This window comes from Musca domestica, unplaced genomic scaffold, assembly GCF_030504385.1.
Source record: "Musca domestica strain aabys unplaced genomic scaffold, Musca_domestica.polishedcontigs.V.1.1 49, whole genome shotgun sequence".
Classification (NCBI taxonomy): domain Eukaryota; kingdom Metazoa; phylum Arthropoda; class Insecta; order Diptera; family Muscidae; genus Musca; species Musca domestica.
In genome coordinates this window covers 6,014,335-6,034,145 of record NW_026712344.1, presented here as the reverse complement: position 1 = coordinate 6,034,145, position 19,811 = coordinate 6,014,335, and the positions used below count along the sequence as shown (strand labels likewise).

The 19,811-nt window shown below is 35.7% G+C and overlaps 1 protein-coding gene across 2 annotated transcripts in view; it reads right to left on the bottom strand.

Annotated features, from left to right (window-relative positions):
• LOC101890429 (acetylcholinesterase-like) overlaps positions 1-13,213 on the bottom strand; it is a 276,027-nt gene extending 262,814 nt beyond the window's left edge. For both annotated transcript variants that reach the window (XM_059127903.1, XM_059127902.1), the window contains exon 1: positions 12,256-13,213. The gene's annotated coding sequence lies outside the window, so the exon portion shown is untranslated. The remainder of the gene's footprint in view (positions 1-12,255) is intronic.
• Positions 13,214-19,811: the final 6,598 nt, after the last annotated feature.

The following is a 19,811-nucleotide window of genomic DNA, read 5'->3' as shown; positions in this document are numbered from 1 at the left end:
TGGTGGACCAATATATATCTCATATCTAAATACAGCGATTTTCCAAGTTTGAACTATATCGAGAACTCCGAATTGAATTTTTTCGTTTGCAAAATGTTGATCTTTTATGAAGGAGGTGCCGAACTTTTTTGGCTGGAATTATGAATTATGGAATTATTGAAAAAATTGAATGTTGTTGCAGTGTTATTATTTAAAATTTTAAATTATTATGGGAGGAGTAAATGGAGTGGACCAATATTGAGAATTTTCATATCTAAATATATTTTATACCCCCCACCTTGGAAAGGAGGGTATATTAACTTTGTCATTCCGTTTGTAACATCCTTAAATATTCGTCTTAGACCCCATAAAGTATATATATTCATAATCACCATAAAATTCTAAGTCGATTTAACGATGTCCGTCTGTCTGTCTGTTGAAATCACAATACAGCCCACATTATTTGACGTAGAGCGCCAAAATTTAGCAGAGCTATTTGCATTGTGTCTAGGATGGTTGGTATTGAAAATGAGATATATCGGTCCACGTTCTGGTATAGGCCCCATATAACGGAACCTCCCGATATTCGGTATTTTGATGATTTATGCCACATTTTTCACGAATTTGTCTGGAAATTGGTATTTGTAGGTCATAACGGATCCCTGAGCGTTTGACAAAACATGCATAGGTCCACGTTGTGGTATAGCCCCCATATAAAGGTACCTCCTAATATTCGGTATTTTAGTTTTTTTTTGCCACATTTTTTCACGGATTTCTCTAAAAATTGGTATTTGTGGGTCATAATGATTTCCAGCTCCGGTGGCGAAACATTGCATGTATGGGTCAATGATTTGGTATAGCCCCCATATAACAGTACCTCCCCATATTCGGTATTTTGATGATTTATGCCACATTTTTCACGGATTTGTCTGGAAATTGGTATTTGTAGGTCATAACGGATCCCTGAGCGTGTGACAAAACATTACATGTATAGGTCCACGTTGTTGTATAGCCCCCATATAAAGGTACCTCCCGATATTCGGTATTTTAGTTTTTTTTGCCACATTTTTTCACGGATTTCTCTAAAAATTGGTATTTGTGGGTCATAATGGTTTCCAGCTCCGGTGGCGAAACATTGCATGTATGGGTCCATGATTTGGTATAGCCCCCATATAACGGAACCTCCCCATATTCGGTATTTTGATGGTTTTTGCCACAATTTTCACTGATTTGTCTAATAATTGGTATTTGTGGGTCATAATGGGTCCTAGTTCGTGTGCCGAAACATTGTAATTATAGGTCCACGTTTTGGTATAGCCCCCATATAACGGTACCTCCCGATATTCGGTAATTTAGATTTTTGCCACATTTTTTTCACGGATTTGTCTGAAAATTGGTATTTGTTGGTCATAATGGGTTCCAGCTTCGGTGGCGAAACATTGCATGCATGGGTCCATGATTTGATATAGCCCCCATATAACGGTACCTTCCGATATTCGGTATTTTGATAGTTTCTGCCACATTTTTTCACTGATTTGTCTAAAAATTGGTATTTGTGGGTCATAATGGGTCCTAGTTCGTGTAGCGAAACATTGGAATTATAGGTCCACGTTTTGGTGTAGCCCCCATATAAAGGTACCTCCCGATATTCGTCATTTTAATGGTTTTTGCCACATTTCTTCTAATGTTTCTTTTACCCTAAGGTGGAGGGTATTAAAAGTTTGGCCCGGCCGAACTTAATTTTTTTTACTTGTTATTGGTTTTTTTTTGCCGAACTTTTATGGTGTGGCCCGATGTTGCCCGGACTTGACCTAAGTTTCGTAGAAACTTAACGAAACTTAAGTTAGGTTTCATCGTGGATAGCAGCCGGCCAGAGAGACTGGTGGACATGGCTAGATATACTTCAAATGTTCTGAAACCGATTTCGCCTTAAGAAATTTTAAGTTTAAGACCATTATTTCGATGAGGTACATTTTGTCCGCTTCAAATGATATCATATATCTCTTCAAGCCTGTGTAGTCATAAGGCAAAAAAGTCATACCATTATTGGTTTGTTAATTCTATTATATATGATTATATATTTTTAATATCTCTTCAAACGGCCCATCGAATCGACCCCATTTGGACCCGGTCAATTAATTAAAAACTTATTTGAGTTAGGCTATTTAATATCAGTATCTATGGCCTTTTTAAATTCTAATCCACCATTACCAACACCACCCGAAAACAGATTTAATCTTTTATAATAAACTTAGTTTTTCACCCTCCCCCACTCTATTCATGTTGCCACATAATTAAAATCAATGTTCGGCTAACAATGTCTATTACCAATGACCTTAGACTGGCAGACGGACGGACGGACAGACAGCCAGCCAACCAGGTGGGTATCATTTGTCCTAGTAAACAAGAAAATGAAAACAAAAGAAGGCGAAGCAAAACAACATAAAAAACTTCAAGAACATCCTACGCATGAATGTTACAAATTCCAACACATCAACAAAAGCAACAACAAAATAAATGGGAAACAAAGTAACTAAACGTGGAGAGGGGTAGATGGCTAAAAAGGACACGCACATAACCATATTTTAATAGAGAGAGAGAGAGGAGAGTAGACTTCACGGATCATGGTTAACATCAAAATTTGTTAAATGCTGACTGAGGCAACAAACCATCGTCAGCCAGTCAGTATCCTTCTTCTCATTCTCCTCTTGTTGTTCCAGCTCGTCGTCGTCGTCATCGTCAACCACAAACAATAACAACGTTATCAACCTTGTCGACGACGACGACGATGATGGTGACGATGTTAATGTTACCAAAAAGCAGCAAAATAACAATAACAACAAAACAAAACTTTTTTGCAAAGTAGACAGCGGAAATACTTGGCCAAGATGATGAGGGAAGAAAAAAGTTTTACACACAGGGAAAAACTTTGAAATTGTTGTTGGCCACAGCGTTAGATGTATTTGTTGCTGTTGCTATTGTAGTTGTTTGTTTTCCTTTTTTCTCATATTCATTTTGATTTTTAAGACCAGAGGAAGAAACTGTTATACCTGGACAAAAATAAATACAAGTAAAAGTAATTTTCTACGGCACACACACACTTTTAAACATATGGATGTTTGTTTGTATACAAATTTACAGGGTATTCCGAACAAGTTGAAAACGTGAATAATTTCTTGAAAACAAATTGGACCCTTAAAACGAGTTCCTTTAATGGGTATCCTATGTGTATATCCTTTGTGGGAGAGCTACCAGAAGGAGTGAACCGATATATTCTATATTTGCACCAGACCTTGGTTTATAAAAATAGTGTGACGTTTGTAATTTGAAGAGAACCGTCCTGAATGTCCTGAAACGGATTTGAATGTTTGAAACGGATCACTCTAATTTTTCCAATAGACTCCATAAAAAATTCCATTCTTCAAACAATTCTGCTCGGGAGCAAGTTAAAAAAAAAAAAACAAGTAAAAAAACATTAAGTTCGGCCGGGCCAAACTTTTAATACCCTCCACCTTAGGGTAAAGGAAACATTAGAAGAAATGTGGAAAAAACCATTAAAATGCCGAATATCGGGAGGTACCGTTGTATGGGGGCTCTACCAAATCGTGGACCTACACATGCAAGGTTCCGCCAACGGAGTTAGAAGCCATTATGACCTACAAATACCAATTTTCAGACAATACGTGAAAAAAATGTGGCAAAAATCATCAAATTACCAAATATCGGGAGGTACCGGTATATATTGGGGCTATACCAAAACGTGGACCTATAATTACAATGACTCGCCACACGAACTGGCACCCATTATGATCTACAACTACCAAATTTTCAGCGAAATTCGTGAAAAAATGTGGCATAAATCATCAAAATACCGAATATCGGGAGGTACCGTTATATGGGAACTATACCAAAACGTGGACCTACACATACAATGTTTCGCCACACCAACTAGGACCCATTATGACTCACAAATACTAATTTTTAGACAAATCAGTGGAAAAATGTGGCAAAAACCATCAAAATACCGAATATCTGGAGGTACCGTTATATGGGGGCTATACCAAATCATGGAAATGCAATGTTTCGCCAGCGGAGCTGGAATCCATTATGACCAACAAATATCAATTTTTAGACAAATCCGTTAAAAAAATGTGGCAAAAATAATCAAAATATCGAATATCGGGAGGTACCATTATATGGGGGCTATACCAAAACGTGGACCTATACATGCAATGTTTTGCCACACGTGCAGGGACCCGTTATGACCCACAAATACCAATTTTCAGACAAATCCGGGAAAAAATGTGGCATAAATCATCAAAATACCGAATATCGGGAGGTACCGTTATATGGGGACTATACCAGAACGTGGACCGATATATCTCATTTTCAATACCAACCATCCTAGACACAATACCAATTACTCTGCTAAATTTTGGCGCTCTACGTCAAATAATGTGGGCTGTATCGTGATTTCAACAGACAGAGGGACAGACAGACGGAAATCGTTAAATCGACTTAGAATTTTATGCTGATTATGAATATATATACTTTATGGGGTCTACGACGAATATTTAAGGATGTTACAAACGGAATGACAAAGTTAATATACCCTCCTTTCCAAGGTGGAGGGTATAAAAATGAGGTTCCTCGCTTCATTTCAGCGCACAATGGCCATCAAAATCTCCGGATACCAATCCTTTGGACTATTGTATCTAGAGTATTTCGGAAAGAAAGGTTGGCATTAAAAAATACCAAAGTGTCGATCGCCTCAAGAGCTTCACCGAGAATAGGCCAAAATACCGCAGAGCAACATTCGGGCAGCGTGTGACGGTTTCATTGGCCGTTTGAAGGCCATAATTCGTGCCAAAGGTGAACAATTCGAACAAATCTAAACTTATTCTAAAATTGTATGCTATATCCGACATTCTAGCTTTCATTAAATAACATTTAAAAAAATGTAAAAATTATGGCGTTCGACTTTGTTGCAGTTTTTTATCTCACCCTGTAAATAGTAATAATAATAAACTTTTTTGTAACAAACTTCATTCTATAGAAAAGCTTGGGTAGCAATAACTTAAATTTGACATAAGTCAATAAAATTTCAAGACAACTACAAAAACACATGTTATCACCTTACAATTCCGTAGAGTAGACGGTGTCAATATTAGGGATTTGTAGAACTCCCACGATGTTTGGTATCACATATATTTACAGCACTTATGTAAAGATGCCTTGCGATTTTCAGTATTTGAAGGGTTCAGCCACAACTTCAAACCGAATTAAGTAATGTTCACATTTAATATTTTCAGGAAAGATAATTTTTTTCCTTAACAGCAATGTTCGGTATAGGTCTATTGTTTAAACATTTTGAAGGTTGCAATATCGTGTTTTAAGTTATCTGGTGGCAAAACTTATATATGATGGCTAGGAATTACAAGCAAGTTTAGAAATATAATAAAATCATATCAAATAGACTGTTCAAACAAAACAAAGAAATAAACTACTCAGACATAATATAAATCTTTTATCAGCAGAATAATCAATTGTGTGCCATAAATATGTATGTACACACAGTAATGGAATTATCTCAGAATGGCACGTCAAAAGCTGTGAGGTATACGACACAGACTTATCATGTATAATACCTTTTTCAACATTCCCTCCTTGCAGAGAACAGTGATTTAGACACCATGTGATGGTACCTCTCTATTTTTGAAAAATTCCAAATTCTTCCCAAATGGTATTCAAAGTTCGGCCTGGCAGAGCTTACTGATTGTTTACTTGTTCGTTTTAATTTTTTTTTATAATTTTACAAATTTTTACTGACTCTATTTTTATCAGCAAATCCATAAATTTATTGTATTATAATTAATTTACGAGATTTTTAAAATAGCTGTTATCAGCTGCTTAAATTTTTTGAAATGTCATTCAATTATTTCTCACTTAAAGAGAGTTTAAGTAAAAATAACAGTTTTCTCTCTGTTTTAGAAGATGAGTGCCCGCTGACAAGCAACAAGGTACAAATACATGGTGTCCGTCCGTCTGTTAATTTTTTTCTATCTAGTGCGCACGATAACTCTCAGAGATTATTCGATTTGGTCCAAACTTGGTACATTGTATCAAACGTAGATCGAATTCGGCCATGGGAAATATCGGTCCACTCCTTCTGGCAAGTCTCACACAAAAGGTCAAAATTTTAGAAGGAAACATTTTACTTCATAGAAAGAGAAATGCTTATCGGACTTTGCAAAAGCTAGTATTTGCGGTCCACACTATCAAGTACCTCCTCTACAAAGGTCAAAATTTTTTACAAAAAAATTGATTGTTATGAAATTTCGCACATACCAATATTTCTGTTCGGTAGATGGTGGGTAAATCGGATATATCGTTCCATTCCTTCTAGTGCCTCCCCCCGAACGGATCAAAATTTTCAATAACCATGAAACTCAGAAAACGCGAAATGAGCGTCCGATTATTCACTTTAGGTACATCCCAATATTCCTATCAACACAAAATCAGATGTGAATATGAAATATAAGGGATCGGCACGTGCAAATTTTTCCATCAAAGTAAGATCTAGTGTGAAGATAGAACATATCGTCCCTCTGCTTCTGGTACCTCCACCAGAAGAGCTCAAAATGTAGGTTAATAATAACTCTCGTAAAATGCAAAATAAGCATTCGATTCTCTTCAAATTCCCCACATCCAAATTTGTCTGTTATCACAATATCTGTTGTGAAAATGGGATGATTCAGTCTATCCCTACAAAGCGGTTGAAATTTTAAATAACCCTGAAACTCATAAAACTTGAAATGAGCATCCGATTCTTCGCACATCCCAATGTTTCTGCGAACACAAGATCTATTGTGAAAATGGGATATATTCGTACACTTCTTCCCGTACCTTTCCCACAACGGGTAAAATTTTACACTAATTATTAGTCTCATAAAATGCGAAATAATTTAAAATTCAAAGGATTAAATATGCCGAAGCATTTGTATCTTTTAAATTCGGACTTGTATTGCCCATTTGGTGCGAAATTAATTTGAAATCGGATAAAAATATATATGGGAACTATATCCAAATCTGAACCGATCTCGATAAAATTTGGCAAAGATATTTCTGAGCTGTATTTGATATATTTCCCTGAATATCGTTGTTACGGAGTGCATATTACGGCTGTAGGTAACAAATACAATAAATCGGATGAACAATATATATGGGAGCTATAGCTATATCTGAACCGATCTTCACCAAATTTGGCATATTACCTTCTAGACTAAATTCGGTCGTATGTGCCAAATTCCATCCCATTTGGGCAAATATTAGACGTTTGGTGCACAATAAAAGGTAAATCGGACGAAGTTATATATGGGAGCTATATCCAAATCTGAACCGATCTCGATAAAATTTATTAAAGGTATTTCTGAGCTGCATTTGATATATTTCCCCAAATATTGTTGTTACATAGTGCATATTACGGCTGCGGAGGACAAAAATAACAAATCGGATGATCAATATATATGGGAGCTATAGCTGTATCTGAACCGATTTCGATCAAATTTGGCATTACAAAGGCAAACAAGTAAAAAAACAGTAATTTCGACCGGGCCGAACTCTAAATTCTCTCCGCCATTTGGAACGCATGTGGAAATTTTCAAAAAAATAAAATTCGTTAAAAAGCCTGTTAAAATCTTATTAATACTAAATATAGAAAGTCGCCTTTATATTGGGGTCTATACGAAGACGTGGACCAGCATAGGCAACATTTGTCAAAGGCCATTAAAATTTTCCAACATGAAAATTGAAAAAACTGGTGAATAATATAGCCAAAATCATCAAAATACGGAATGTAGGGAGGTACCGTTATATGGGGCTATACGAAGACTTGTAACTACATGGACAAATTTATGTCACAGACTGTAGTACCCATTAGGAAGTACAAATACGAAATTAGAAACAATTCCGACGAATAATTTCGCTAAAATCATCAAAATACGGAATGTTGGGAGGTACCGTTATTTGGGGACAATACGATATCGTGGACCTATATAGACAATACTATTTCAGATGGTAAAGTACTCCAAGCGAACTTTGTAGGGTCTATAATATATTTATATTTGGCTGGAAAACCACAAGTGACTATCGTTAGAACACTCCAACATTTAAATGTGAATAAATCTTTTGTATCTCGTACCATCGCTCGTTACCGTGATACTGGTAGCGTAGCCCGACGTCAAGGAAGTGAACGAAAGAAAAGAGCAACTTGATCGACTTGATCGCAGTGGGCGAAAAATGGCTTGTGAGCTGAACATATCGCAATATTCCATTCGGCAAATATTGAAAAATGAGCTCGGGGTAAAGCCATTAAAATTCCAAAAAGTGCAAGAACTTACACCGCAACAGAAAGAAAATAAAGAGTTGCTTCGCTTGGCCGAAATGCTGAACTGTCGAATTTGGTTTTCTCCGATAAGAAAACAAAAACAATCAAAATGACCGTGTTTACTTGCCAAAGAGATCAGTTGAAAATGTGCACCTTCGGTTGGCCACCAGAACTGAAGCGCCGGTCACGGTAATGGTGTGAGCCGCCATAACAGCCTTCTATTAATCGACCGTGGCTTCAGAATAAATGCCGAATATTACCGCGAAAAAATATTCTGGCGGGTGTAATAAAGCCTTGGACATGCAAACATTTTGGCCGCATACCTTGGACATTCCAACTGGACTCAGCACCATCGCAGTCAGCACGCACCACCCAAGAATGGTTACAAAATTAGGTTCCTCGCTTCATTTTCAGTGCCCAATGGCCACCAAAATCCCGGATACCAATCCGTTGGACTATTGTGTCTGCAGTATTTTGGAAAGCAAGGTTGGCACTAAAAAATACCAAAGTGTCGATCACCTCAAGCAAACGCTTCGCCGGGAATGGGCCAAAATACCGCAGAGCAACATTCGGGCAGCGTGTGACGGTTTCATTGATCGTTTGAAAACCATAATTCGTGCCAAAGGTGACCAATACGAACATATCTTAGCTTATTCTAAAATTTGATACTATTTTCGACATTTTTGCTTTCATTCAATGAAAGTTAAAAAAAATGTAAAAATTATGGCGTTTGACTTTGTTGCAGTTTTTATACCCTCCACCAAAAAAGGTATGGAGGGTATATTAAGTTCGTCACTCCGTTTGTAACTCATCATCATAATCATTTTAGACCCAACAAAATATATATATTCTTGATCAGCGTAAAATTCTAAGACGATTTAGCCCTGTCCGTCCGTCTGTCCGTCTGTTGTAATCACGCTACAGTCTAAACGAATTAAGATAGGAAGCTAAAATTGTGCACAGATCTCTCTTTTGTCTGCAGGCAGGTCAAGTTCGAAGATGGGCTGTATCGGTCCACGATATCGTATAGCCCCCATATAACGGTACCCCCGATATTCGGTATTTTGATGATGTTAGTCACATTTTTCAATGGAATTGTCTGAAAATCCACACAAGTAGTTCCTTGTGCGTACTTTATACCTCGTCATATAATTATCTATATAGGTCCACAATATCGTATAGCCTCCATATAACGGTACCCCCCGATATTCGATATTTTGATGATTTTACCCACATTTTTCAAAGGAATTGTCTGAAAATCCACACAAGGAGTTCCTTGTCGGTACTTTATACCTCGGCAGAGAATTATCTATATACGTCCACAATATCGTATAGCCCCCATATAACGGTACCCCCCGACATTCGGTATTTTGATGATTTTACCCACATTTTTCAACGGAATTGTCTGAAAATCCACACAAGGAGTTCCTTGTCGGTACTTTATACCTCGGCAGAGAATTATCTATATACGTCCACAATATCGTATAGCCCCCATATAACGGTACCCCCCGACATTCGGTATTTTGATGATTTTACCCACATTTTTCAAAGGAATTCTCTGAAAATCCACATAAGGAGTTCCTTGTGGGTACTTTATACCTCGGCAGAGAATTATCTATATAGGTCCACAATATCGTATAGTCCCCATATAACGGTACCCCCCGATATTCGGAATTGTCTGAAAATCCATACAAGGAGTTCCTTGTGAGTACTTTACACGCAGACATAGATTTGTCTTTATAGGTCCACAATATCGTATATCCCCCCATATATCGGCACCTTCCTATATTAGATATTTTAAAGATTTTAAAAGAATTTTTATTGGGTTTAATTTTTTTGAAAAATTTCTAATTCGTTCCAAATGGTGGAGGGTATTCGAAGATCGGCCCGGCCGAACTTACTGCTTTTTTACTTGTTTTATCTTACCATGTAGATCTATGTTTTGGCATAGTCCGCATATAGCTGCACATCCATATATTCAGTATTTTGATAATTTGTTTCACATTTTTCATCGAAAACGTTTAAATTTGGAAATTGTAGTTCCCAATTGGTTATTCATCCTATAACAGAAAATTACATATGCAGTCTCAAGTCTTCGTATAAGCTCCAAATAACGATATCTCCCTATATTCCGTATGTTAATGATTTTAGCGACACTAATCACAGGAATTGTTTCAAGTTTCGTACTTAAATATCGTGATGACCTATGACAAAAATTGCATACACAGGTTCATGTCTACGGATACTCCATATTCAGTATGTTTATGATTTTAGTAGAGAGATTTGATAAATTCTTTATGAATATTGAGATACTTCGCTCAGTTGTGGTTGATTGGCTGACAATTTTTTTATATCCTTTTGTTTGGAATCCTAAGCTATATATAAAAGTTTAAAAAGTGGGCTTAAACCATGCTTTATGCTTTAGTTTGCAATTTTTCTCTCTTTTACTTGTTTCTTGCATTAATATATATAGTTTTTTTTTTCAATTGTCATCATTTTTATAATTTTTTCTTTCAGAAAAATAAACAAATAATAATAATAAATGAAATTATGATCAAAATAAATTCACAAAAAGAATTGTCAGTATGAGCATTTTTTTTTCCTATCCCTTACCCTTCTCTCCTACAAAGAAATAATTGCCACAGGAAAACATGACTAATATTAATTCGAACTTAAATAAAAATCTAAAATTTCAAAAATATTCAAAGAATGGGTGTTTTTCTTTCCAGTTTATTAAAAAGCATCAACAAAACTTTCAAATATATGTCGTTTATCTCTTTATTTAATTTATCACGAAGCAAATGCTAAATTTCGTGGCAATCCCGCAAATATAACATATTCAAAAATATGTTTCCTTATTTTGGTACACCCTATACATATTATAATGCATAATACATATCTATAGAAACCAATTCAATATACACCCTCCTCCATCTTATACTTCTTCATCTTACCTTGAATCTTTAATAAAGTTACCGATAGATAACACCCTCTATTAGATATGTATCGATGCGAATTTTGTTAATTTGTTCTTTCCCAACATACCAAATTGACTTGAGAATAATATTTTAATAAGCTTACAAACATAAGCCTAAAGCTTGAGAAAATCTTGAGAATGTATTGAGAAATGTTTGTTTAACAATTATAGAATAATCGAAAAGGAACCCTTATTCATAAGCTTATTCTTGTAATTGCAGAATAAGCTTACGAAAGTAATATTTTATAAAGCTTATTTTTTCAATGGTAAAAAATATTTATTTATTCATTTTTTAATTATTTTACACATTTCATTCATTGATTGCCATCCCAGCTGTCACTGCATCCTGTTGCCTTGATACCTAGATGCTTTCTTTCCCCTTATTTGAGCTTCTGTATCTCCTCCACTTATTCTCCACTTCTGTTGAATTTCTGCAACATTTTGACGCCTCCATTTTGAAATGAGATTGAAATAATTTATACTACAGATTCCCAGATTTATTATTCATCATTACCTTAGAGTTTCGTCCGGAAATGGGTCCTAAATTCGCGTGATTTTGATTTTAACCAAAGAAAATAATTTTTTGTTGACAATTTTCACAAAAAAAAAAAATCAAAACAAATTTGTCAACAAAGGACAGATTTGAGAAAAGTTTGTGCAAAAAAGTGTTTCTCAAGCATTGTTGAAAAATTCTTATGATAAACTATTTTCATAATATTATTCTCAAGCTGTATTGTATTTTTGGTATGTTGGGTTGTCTGGATGTGGTTCTGGGTGTATGTGGGTGTGTGTAAATAAATAAATAAAATACACATGTATCTATGTGTATGTGTACATACATACGAGAAATACCCAGGTTAGCTACTGCAGCGGACAAACACTTGTTATTAGGAATAATAAGAAAATCACTTACCTTTAATTTGTCCTTAAGGTATCTTCTTCGACGGTGTTCGGTTTTTCAGCTTTCTTCTTCGTTTTTTTTTTTTTTTTATTTTATTTTCTTGTCTTCTTATGTTAAAATTCAGCTGGCTACACTTCGGTTATTATGATTTGATATGTGATTTGAAATCTCAACTGTTGGTCAAATATTTTATTCTTTTTCAATTGACAATTACAATTTGTGGATATGGGTTTATTTCAATTTCTTTTGATATTGTAGTCACAAACAACACAATATTTTTTCTGAAAATAATTTTCCAATACCAATTTTTTTCTCTTGTCAAATTTTCTTTTGCAAAGTATTTTTTCAATTTATTTATTTAGGAAAATTTTCGATTCGTTAAAAAATTCACCAAAATCTCTAAAACGCAGAAAAGATTTTTATTTGCTAAATTTTTCCTTATTCTTCTTCTCTTTTTATTGTTGCTGTTTACTCTTCAGTTTCTAATTGAAATCCTTTAGGCTATTGTTGTTTTTGTTTTTTGATTTCACTTAAGATTTTGTTTTTTGTCCGAATGAGACTTTTTCTCGTTTCGCTTTCCTTTTGTTGTAGGAATTGTTTTTATATCACTGAACTTGTTTTCCTCAGATATTTTCTTTAGTATGCTTATGTGCGTGTGTGTACATGTGTTCGTACCTGTTTTTTTTTATTTTATAAATAAATAAGAAACAAAAACACAACACTTTTCTATCTTCAGCTTTATATTATTCTCAGTGAATAGGTCTGGTGGCCTAGTGACTAACTAAACACACTTTGACTTTGAGTGCTGCTGGTTGGTCACATCAACTGGAGCTCAAAACTCTTCGACGTCTCTAACTAAACTGATATGAAAATCCTAAAATACAACATCTTAAAAACCGAAACTATATTCGCAAGGCATACGGGAATGTATAACACTATCAATAAACCGTCGTGAACATGTCCGAACACAGTCTCTCGCACATTTCTTTTTCTGAGTGTCGCTTTTACTGGGGGCTGGTATCTCAGTCGACGACAACCCCTTTAAATTTAGCTCTCATTTTGGGGAAACATCTCATTCGCTCGCTCTTTAACTCTCCCGAAGAGGTAAAACTGTTATACACATCTCCAACAGCCGTTGCTTTGAGCTAAGCTTCCCAAAAATAACAAAAAAAAAGCTTTATCATTTTTTCACAAAACAAATAAACAAAGCCCCACTACTCAGTCACTCACACACACACACAAACTCACTCACATTTAGTCCTTTTGTTTATCCATTATGTCTTCGCGTGTCTGTGTACGTTCGTGTTACGAGTATGCCCGTAAAACACTTTTTTACCTGGTTTATGTTTGTTTATTATTATATTGTATTCTTGTTGTGGCCGTTGTTGTGGCTCGTTTCGTTGCGACGAGCTTTTAAGGTTCTTACGAGAGTATATTTATTTTGTATCTTCTTGGCTTACTTACTTTCATCGCCACAACAAACACAATAACACAGAAACACACATACTTCCTTACATACATATCCAAAATACAAAAAGACACAAACACACAGCCAGAAGCTCTCAGACCCACATTTAAATGTGGCTACACGTGTACGTGTATTCCATTCCCATCCAGGACAAAACCAAATTGACACAATAAAGTGGTATTGCCGGAGCCTTATCATTTTTGGAGGCAGTTCGAAACTCCGGGCTAGAAACAAAAAACAGGAGCACAAATGCACATACCTCTGACCTAAGACTGATGTAAGCCGTCCTCCGAAATGCTCGAGTTTCACTCTCCTCTAGAGTTCGAGCCGGAGTACCCCCTACTTGGAAAATAGTAATCTTCGTGTAAAACTCGTACTACTCGAGCACAATCGCTCATATCTATATTTCATTTACAAGCAAAAACATCTGAGCTCTGGATTAAAATAATACCCAGATTAAAATTGAGTTTCATATGGTTCAATTCATATGAGACATATGTAGGTATGACGTTTTCGAACAATTTTTACAATACATAGTATGGAGGGTATATTAAGTTCGTCATTCTGTTTGTAACTCATCGAAATAATCATTTTAGACCCAACAAAGTATATATATTCTTGATCAGCGTAAAATTCTAAGACGATTTAGCCATGTCCGTCTGTTGTAATCACGCTACAGTCTAAACGAATTAAGATAAGAAGCTAAAATTTTGCACAGATCCCTCTTTTGTCTGCAGGCAGGTCAAATTCGAAGATGGGCTATATCGGTTCACGATATCGTATAGCCCCCATATAACGGTACCCCCGATATTCGGTATTTTGATGATTTTAGCCACATTTTTCAACGGAATTCTCTGATAATCCACACAAGAAGTTCCTTTTGGGTACTTTATCTCTTGAAAGAGAATTATCTATATAGGTCCACGATATCGTATAGCCCCCATATGACGGTACCCGATATTCAGTATTTTGATGATTTTAGCCACATGTTTCAACGGAATTCTCTGATAATCCACACAAGGAGTACCTTATGGATACTTTATACCTCGGAAGAGAATTATCTTCGTTCGGTCCCACGCCTCTCACACCCGCCCCTGCCGACCGAGGGGGCAACCTCCCTATAACGTAGAGAGCGCGTACACACCAAAGTCCGGACCAAGGCGGGTTAGCAATGGTTTTACACCGGCTACAGAAACTACATCAGCCAGTGGTTAAAATACAAAAGACGTTTTAAAAGTCACACACAGATTAGTAAACATAAATTTACAAAGCAACAATCTACAAGCACTGCGCATTGGCCACGTCTACTGTTCCGCATAGGGATTGTAGATCAGATGCCAGATGATCAAGCAGCTTGATGAAGTAAAACAAACATTATATAACATGTACAACTGGTGCTCAAAGGCGAAGTTCTACTGGTTCCGCGGAGGGAGTTGTAGATAATATGCCGTAAAAATGAGCTTATAGAGTAAAGAAGACATAAATATAAGGTTACATAAACAAAATATTAGCATAGACATAGCACAACAAAAATTACATATGCAGAATACAATTTTTTATTGTGTTCAAGGGACTATATAAGCAAATAGTGTTACATAAACTGTTATAAATTACACAAAGTGATCTCAGTGGGCTATTAAGTTCATAATTTCTTCTTGCTATGGACAATTTTAACGGTTCAAAATTGCGAGTTCTACGAAAGGGAACATTATAGTTTATTTCACCAGTGAGAAAAGGGGAATCAATCAATCCACGTAATAATTTTATGATAAATAATGCTCTTAACATAAAACGTCTTTTTTCAAGAGATGGAAGATCGATTAACATTAAACGACTCTCGTATGGCGGAAGAAGTTCAGAGGGGTTCCAATTTAAACCACGCAAAGCGAAAATTGAAAACTGAATTTGTACCGATTCAATTTTATCAGAATAATATTTATAAAATGGACTCCATAATATACAACCATATTCTAATACTGGACGATCTAGACTAACAAACATTCTTTTGGTTACGTAAGGGTCATTAAACTCTTTTGACCAACGCTTGATAAAGCCTAGTAAAGATTTAGCTTTATTAACACAAGAATCAATGTGTAAATGAAACCGTAGCTTAGGATCTAAGTGTCGATCGCCTCAAGAGCTTCACCGAGAATAGGCCAAAATACCGCAGAGCAACATTCGGGCAGCGTGTGACGGTTTCATTGGCCGTTTGAAGGCCATAATTCGTGCCAAAGGTGAACAATTCGAACAAATCTAAACTTATTCTAAAATTGTATGCTATATCCGACATTCTAGCTTTCATTAAATAACATTTAAAAAAATGTAAAAATTATGGCGTTCGACTTTGTTGCAGTTTTTTATCTCACCCTGTAAATAGTAATAATAATAAACTTTTTTGTAACAAACTTCATTCTATAGAAAAGCTTGGGTAGCAATAACTTAAATTTGACATAAGTCAATAAAATTTCAAGACAACTACAAAAACACATGTTATCACCTTACAATTCCGTAGAGTAGACGGTGTCAATATTAGGGATTTGTAGAACTCCCACGATGTTTGGTATCACATATATTTACAGCACTTATGTAAAGATGCCTTGCGATTTTCAGTATTTGAAGGGTTCAGCCACAACTTCAAACCGAATTAAGTAATGTTCACATTTAATATTTTCAGGAAAGATAATTTTTTTCCTTAACAGCAATGTTCGGTATAGGTCTATTGTTTAAACATTTTGAAGGTTGCAATATCGTGTTTTAAGTTATCTGGTGGCAAAACTTATATATGATGGCTAGGAATTACAAGCAAGTTTAGAAATATAATAAAATCATATCAAATAGACTGTTCAAACAAAACAAAGAAATAAACTACTCAGACATAATATAAATCTTTTATCAGCAGAATAATCAATTGTGTGCCATAAATATGTATGTACACACAGTAATGGAATTATCTCAGAATGGCACGTCAAAAGCTGTGAGGTATACGACACAGACTTATCATGTATAATACCTTTTTCAACATTCCCTCCTTGCAGAGAACAGTGATTTAGACACCATGTGATGGTACCTCTCTATTTTTGAAAAATTCCAAATTCTTCCCAAATGGTATTCAAAGTTCGGCCTGGCAGAGCTTACTGATTGTTTACTTGTTCGTTTTAATTTTTTTTTATAATTTTACAAATTTTTACTGACTCTATTTTTATCAGCAAATCCATAAATTTATTGTATTATAATTAATTTACGAGATTTTTAAAATAGCTGTTATCAGCTGCTTAAATTTTTTGAAATGTCATTCAATTATTTCTCACTTAAAGAGAGTTTAAGTAAAAATAACAGTTTTCTCTCTGTTTTAGAAGATGAGTGCCCGCTGACAAGCAACAAGGTACAAATACATGGTGTCCGTCCGTCTGTTAATTTTTTTCTATCTAGTGCGCACGATAACTCTCAGAGATTATTCGATTTGGTCCAAACTTGGTACATTGTATCAAACGTAGATCGAATTCGGCCATGGGAAATATCGGTCCACTCCTTCTGGCAAGTCTCACACAAAAGGTCAAAATTTTAGAAGGAAACATTTTACTTCATAGAAAGAGAAATGCTTATCGGACTTTGCAAAAGCTAGTATTTGCGGTCCACACTATCAAGTACCTCCTCTACAAAGGTCAAAATTTTTTACAAAAAAATTGATTGTTATGAAATTTCGCACATACCAATATTTCTGTTCGGTAGATGGTGGGTAAATCGGATATATCGTTCCATTCCTTCTAGTGCCTCCCCCCGAACGGATCAAAATTTTCAATAACCATGAAACTCAGAAAACGCGAAATGAGCGTCCGATTATTCACTTTAGGTACATCCCAATATTCCTATCAACACAAAATCAGATGTGAATATGAAATATAAGGGATCGGCACGTGCAAATTTTTCCATCAAAGTAAGATCTAGTGTGAAGATAGAACATATCGTCCCTCTGCTTCTGGTACCTCCACCAGAAGAGCTCAAAATGTAGGTTAATAATAACTCTCGTAAAATGCAAAATAAGCATTCGATTCTCTTCAAATTCCCCACATCCAAATTTGTCTGTTATCACAATATCTGTTGTGAAAATGGGATGATTCAGTCTATCCCTACAAAGCGGTTGAAATTTTAAATAACCCTGAAACTCATAAAACTTGAAATGAGCATCCGATTCTTCGCACATCCCAATGTTTCTGCGAACACAAGATCTATTGTGAAAATGGGATATATTCGTACACTTCTTCCCGTACCTTTCCCACAACGGGTAAAATTTTACACTAATTATTAGTCTCATAAAATGCGAAATAATTTAAAATTCAAAGGATTAAATATGCCGAAGCATTTGTATCTTTTAAATTCGGACTTGTATTGCCCATTTGGTGCGAAATTAATTTGAAATCGGATAAAAATATATATGGGAACTATATCCAAATCTGAACCGATCTCGATAAAATTTGGCAAAGATATTTCTGAGCTGTATTTGATATATTTCCCTGAATATCGTTGTTACGGAGTGCATATTACGGCTGTAGGTAACAAATACAATAAATCGGATGAACAATATATATGGGAGCTATAGCTATATCTGAACCGATCTTCACCAAATTTGGCATATTACCTTCTAGACTAAATTCGGTCGTATGTGCCAAATTCCATCCCATTTGGGCAAATATTAGACGTTTGGTGCACAATAAAAGGTAAATCGGACGAAGTTATATATGGGAGCTATATCCAAATCTGAACCGATCTCGATAAAATTTATTAAAGGTATTTCTGAGCTGCATTTGATATATTTCCCCAAATATTGTTGTTACATAGTGCATATTACGGCTGCGGAGGACAAAAATAACAAATCGGATGATCAATATATATGGGAGCTATAGCTGTATCTGAACCGATTTCGATCAAATTTGGCATTACAAAGGCAAACAAGTAAAAAAACAGTAATTTCGACCGGGCCGAACTCTAAATTCTCTCCGCCATTTGGAACGCATGTGGAAATTTTCAAAAAAATAAAATTCGTTAAAAAGCCTGTTAAAATCTTATTAATACTAAATATAGAAAGTCGCCTTTATATTGGGGTCTATACGAAGACGTGGACCAGCATAGGCAACATTTGTCAAAGGCCATTAAAATTTTCCAACATGAAAATTGAAAAAACTGGTGAATAATATAGCCAAAATCATCAAAATACGGAATGTAGGGAGGTACCGTTATATGGGGCTATACGAAGACTTGTAACTACATGGACAAATTTATGTCACAGACTGTAGTACCCATTAGGAAGTACAAATACGAAATTAGAAACAATTCCGACGAATAATTTCGCTAAAATCATCAAAATACGGAATGTTGGGAGGTACCGTTATTTGGGGACAATACGATATCGTGGACCTATATAGACAATACTATTTCAGATGGTAAAGTACTCCAAGCGAACTTTGTAGGGTCTATAATATATTTATATTTGGCTGGAAAACCACAAGTGACTATCGTTAGAACACTCCAACATTTAAATGTGAATAAATCTTTTGTATCTCGTACCATCGCTCGTTACCGTGATACTGGTAGCGTAGCCCGACGTCAAGGAAGTGAACGAAAGAAAAGAGCAACTTGATCGACTTGATCGCAGTGGGCGAAAAATGGCTTGTGAGCTGAACATATCGCAATATTCCATTCGGCAAATATTGAAAAATGAGCTCGGGGTAAAGCCATTAAAATTCCAAAAAGTGCAAGAACTTACACCGCAACAGAAAGAAAATAAAGAGTTGCTTCGCTTGGCCGAAATGCTGAACTGTCGAATTTGGTTTTCTCCGATAAGAAAACAAAAACAATCAAAATGACCGTGTTTACTTGCCAAAGAGATCAGTTGAAAATGTGCACCTTCGGTTGGCCACCAGAACTGAAGCGCCGGTCACGGTAATGGTGTGAGCCGCCATAACAGCCTTCTATTAATCGACCGTGGCTTCAGAATAAATGCCGAATATTACCGCGAAAAAATATTCTGGCGGGTGTAATAAAGCCTTGGACATGCAAACATTTTGGCCGCATACCTTGGACATTCCAACTGGACTCAGCACCA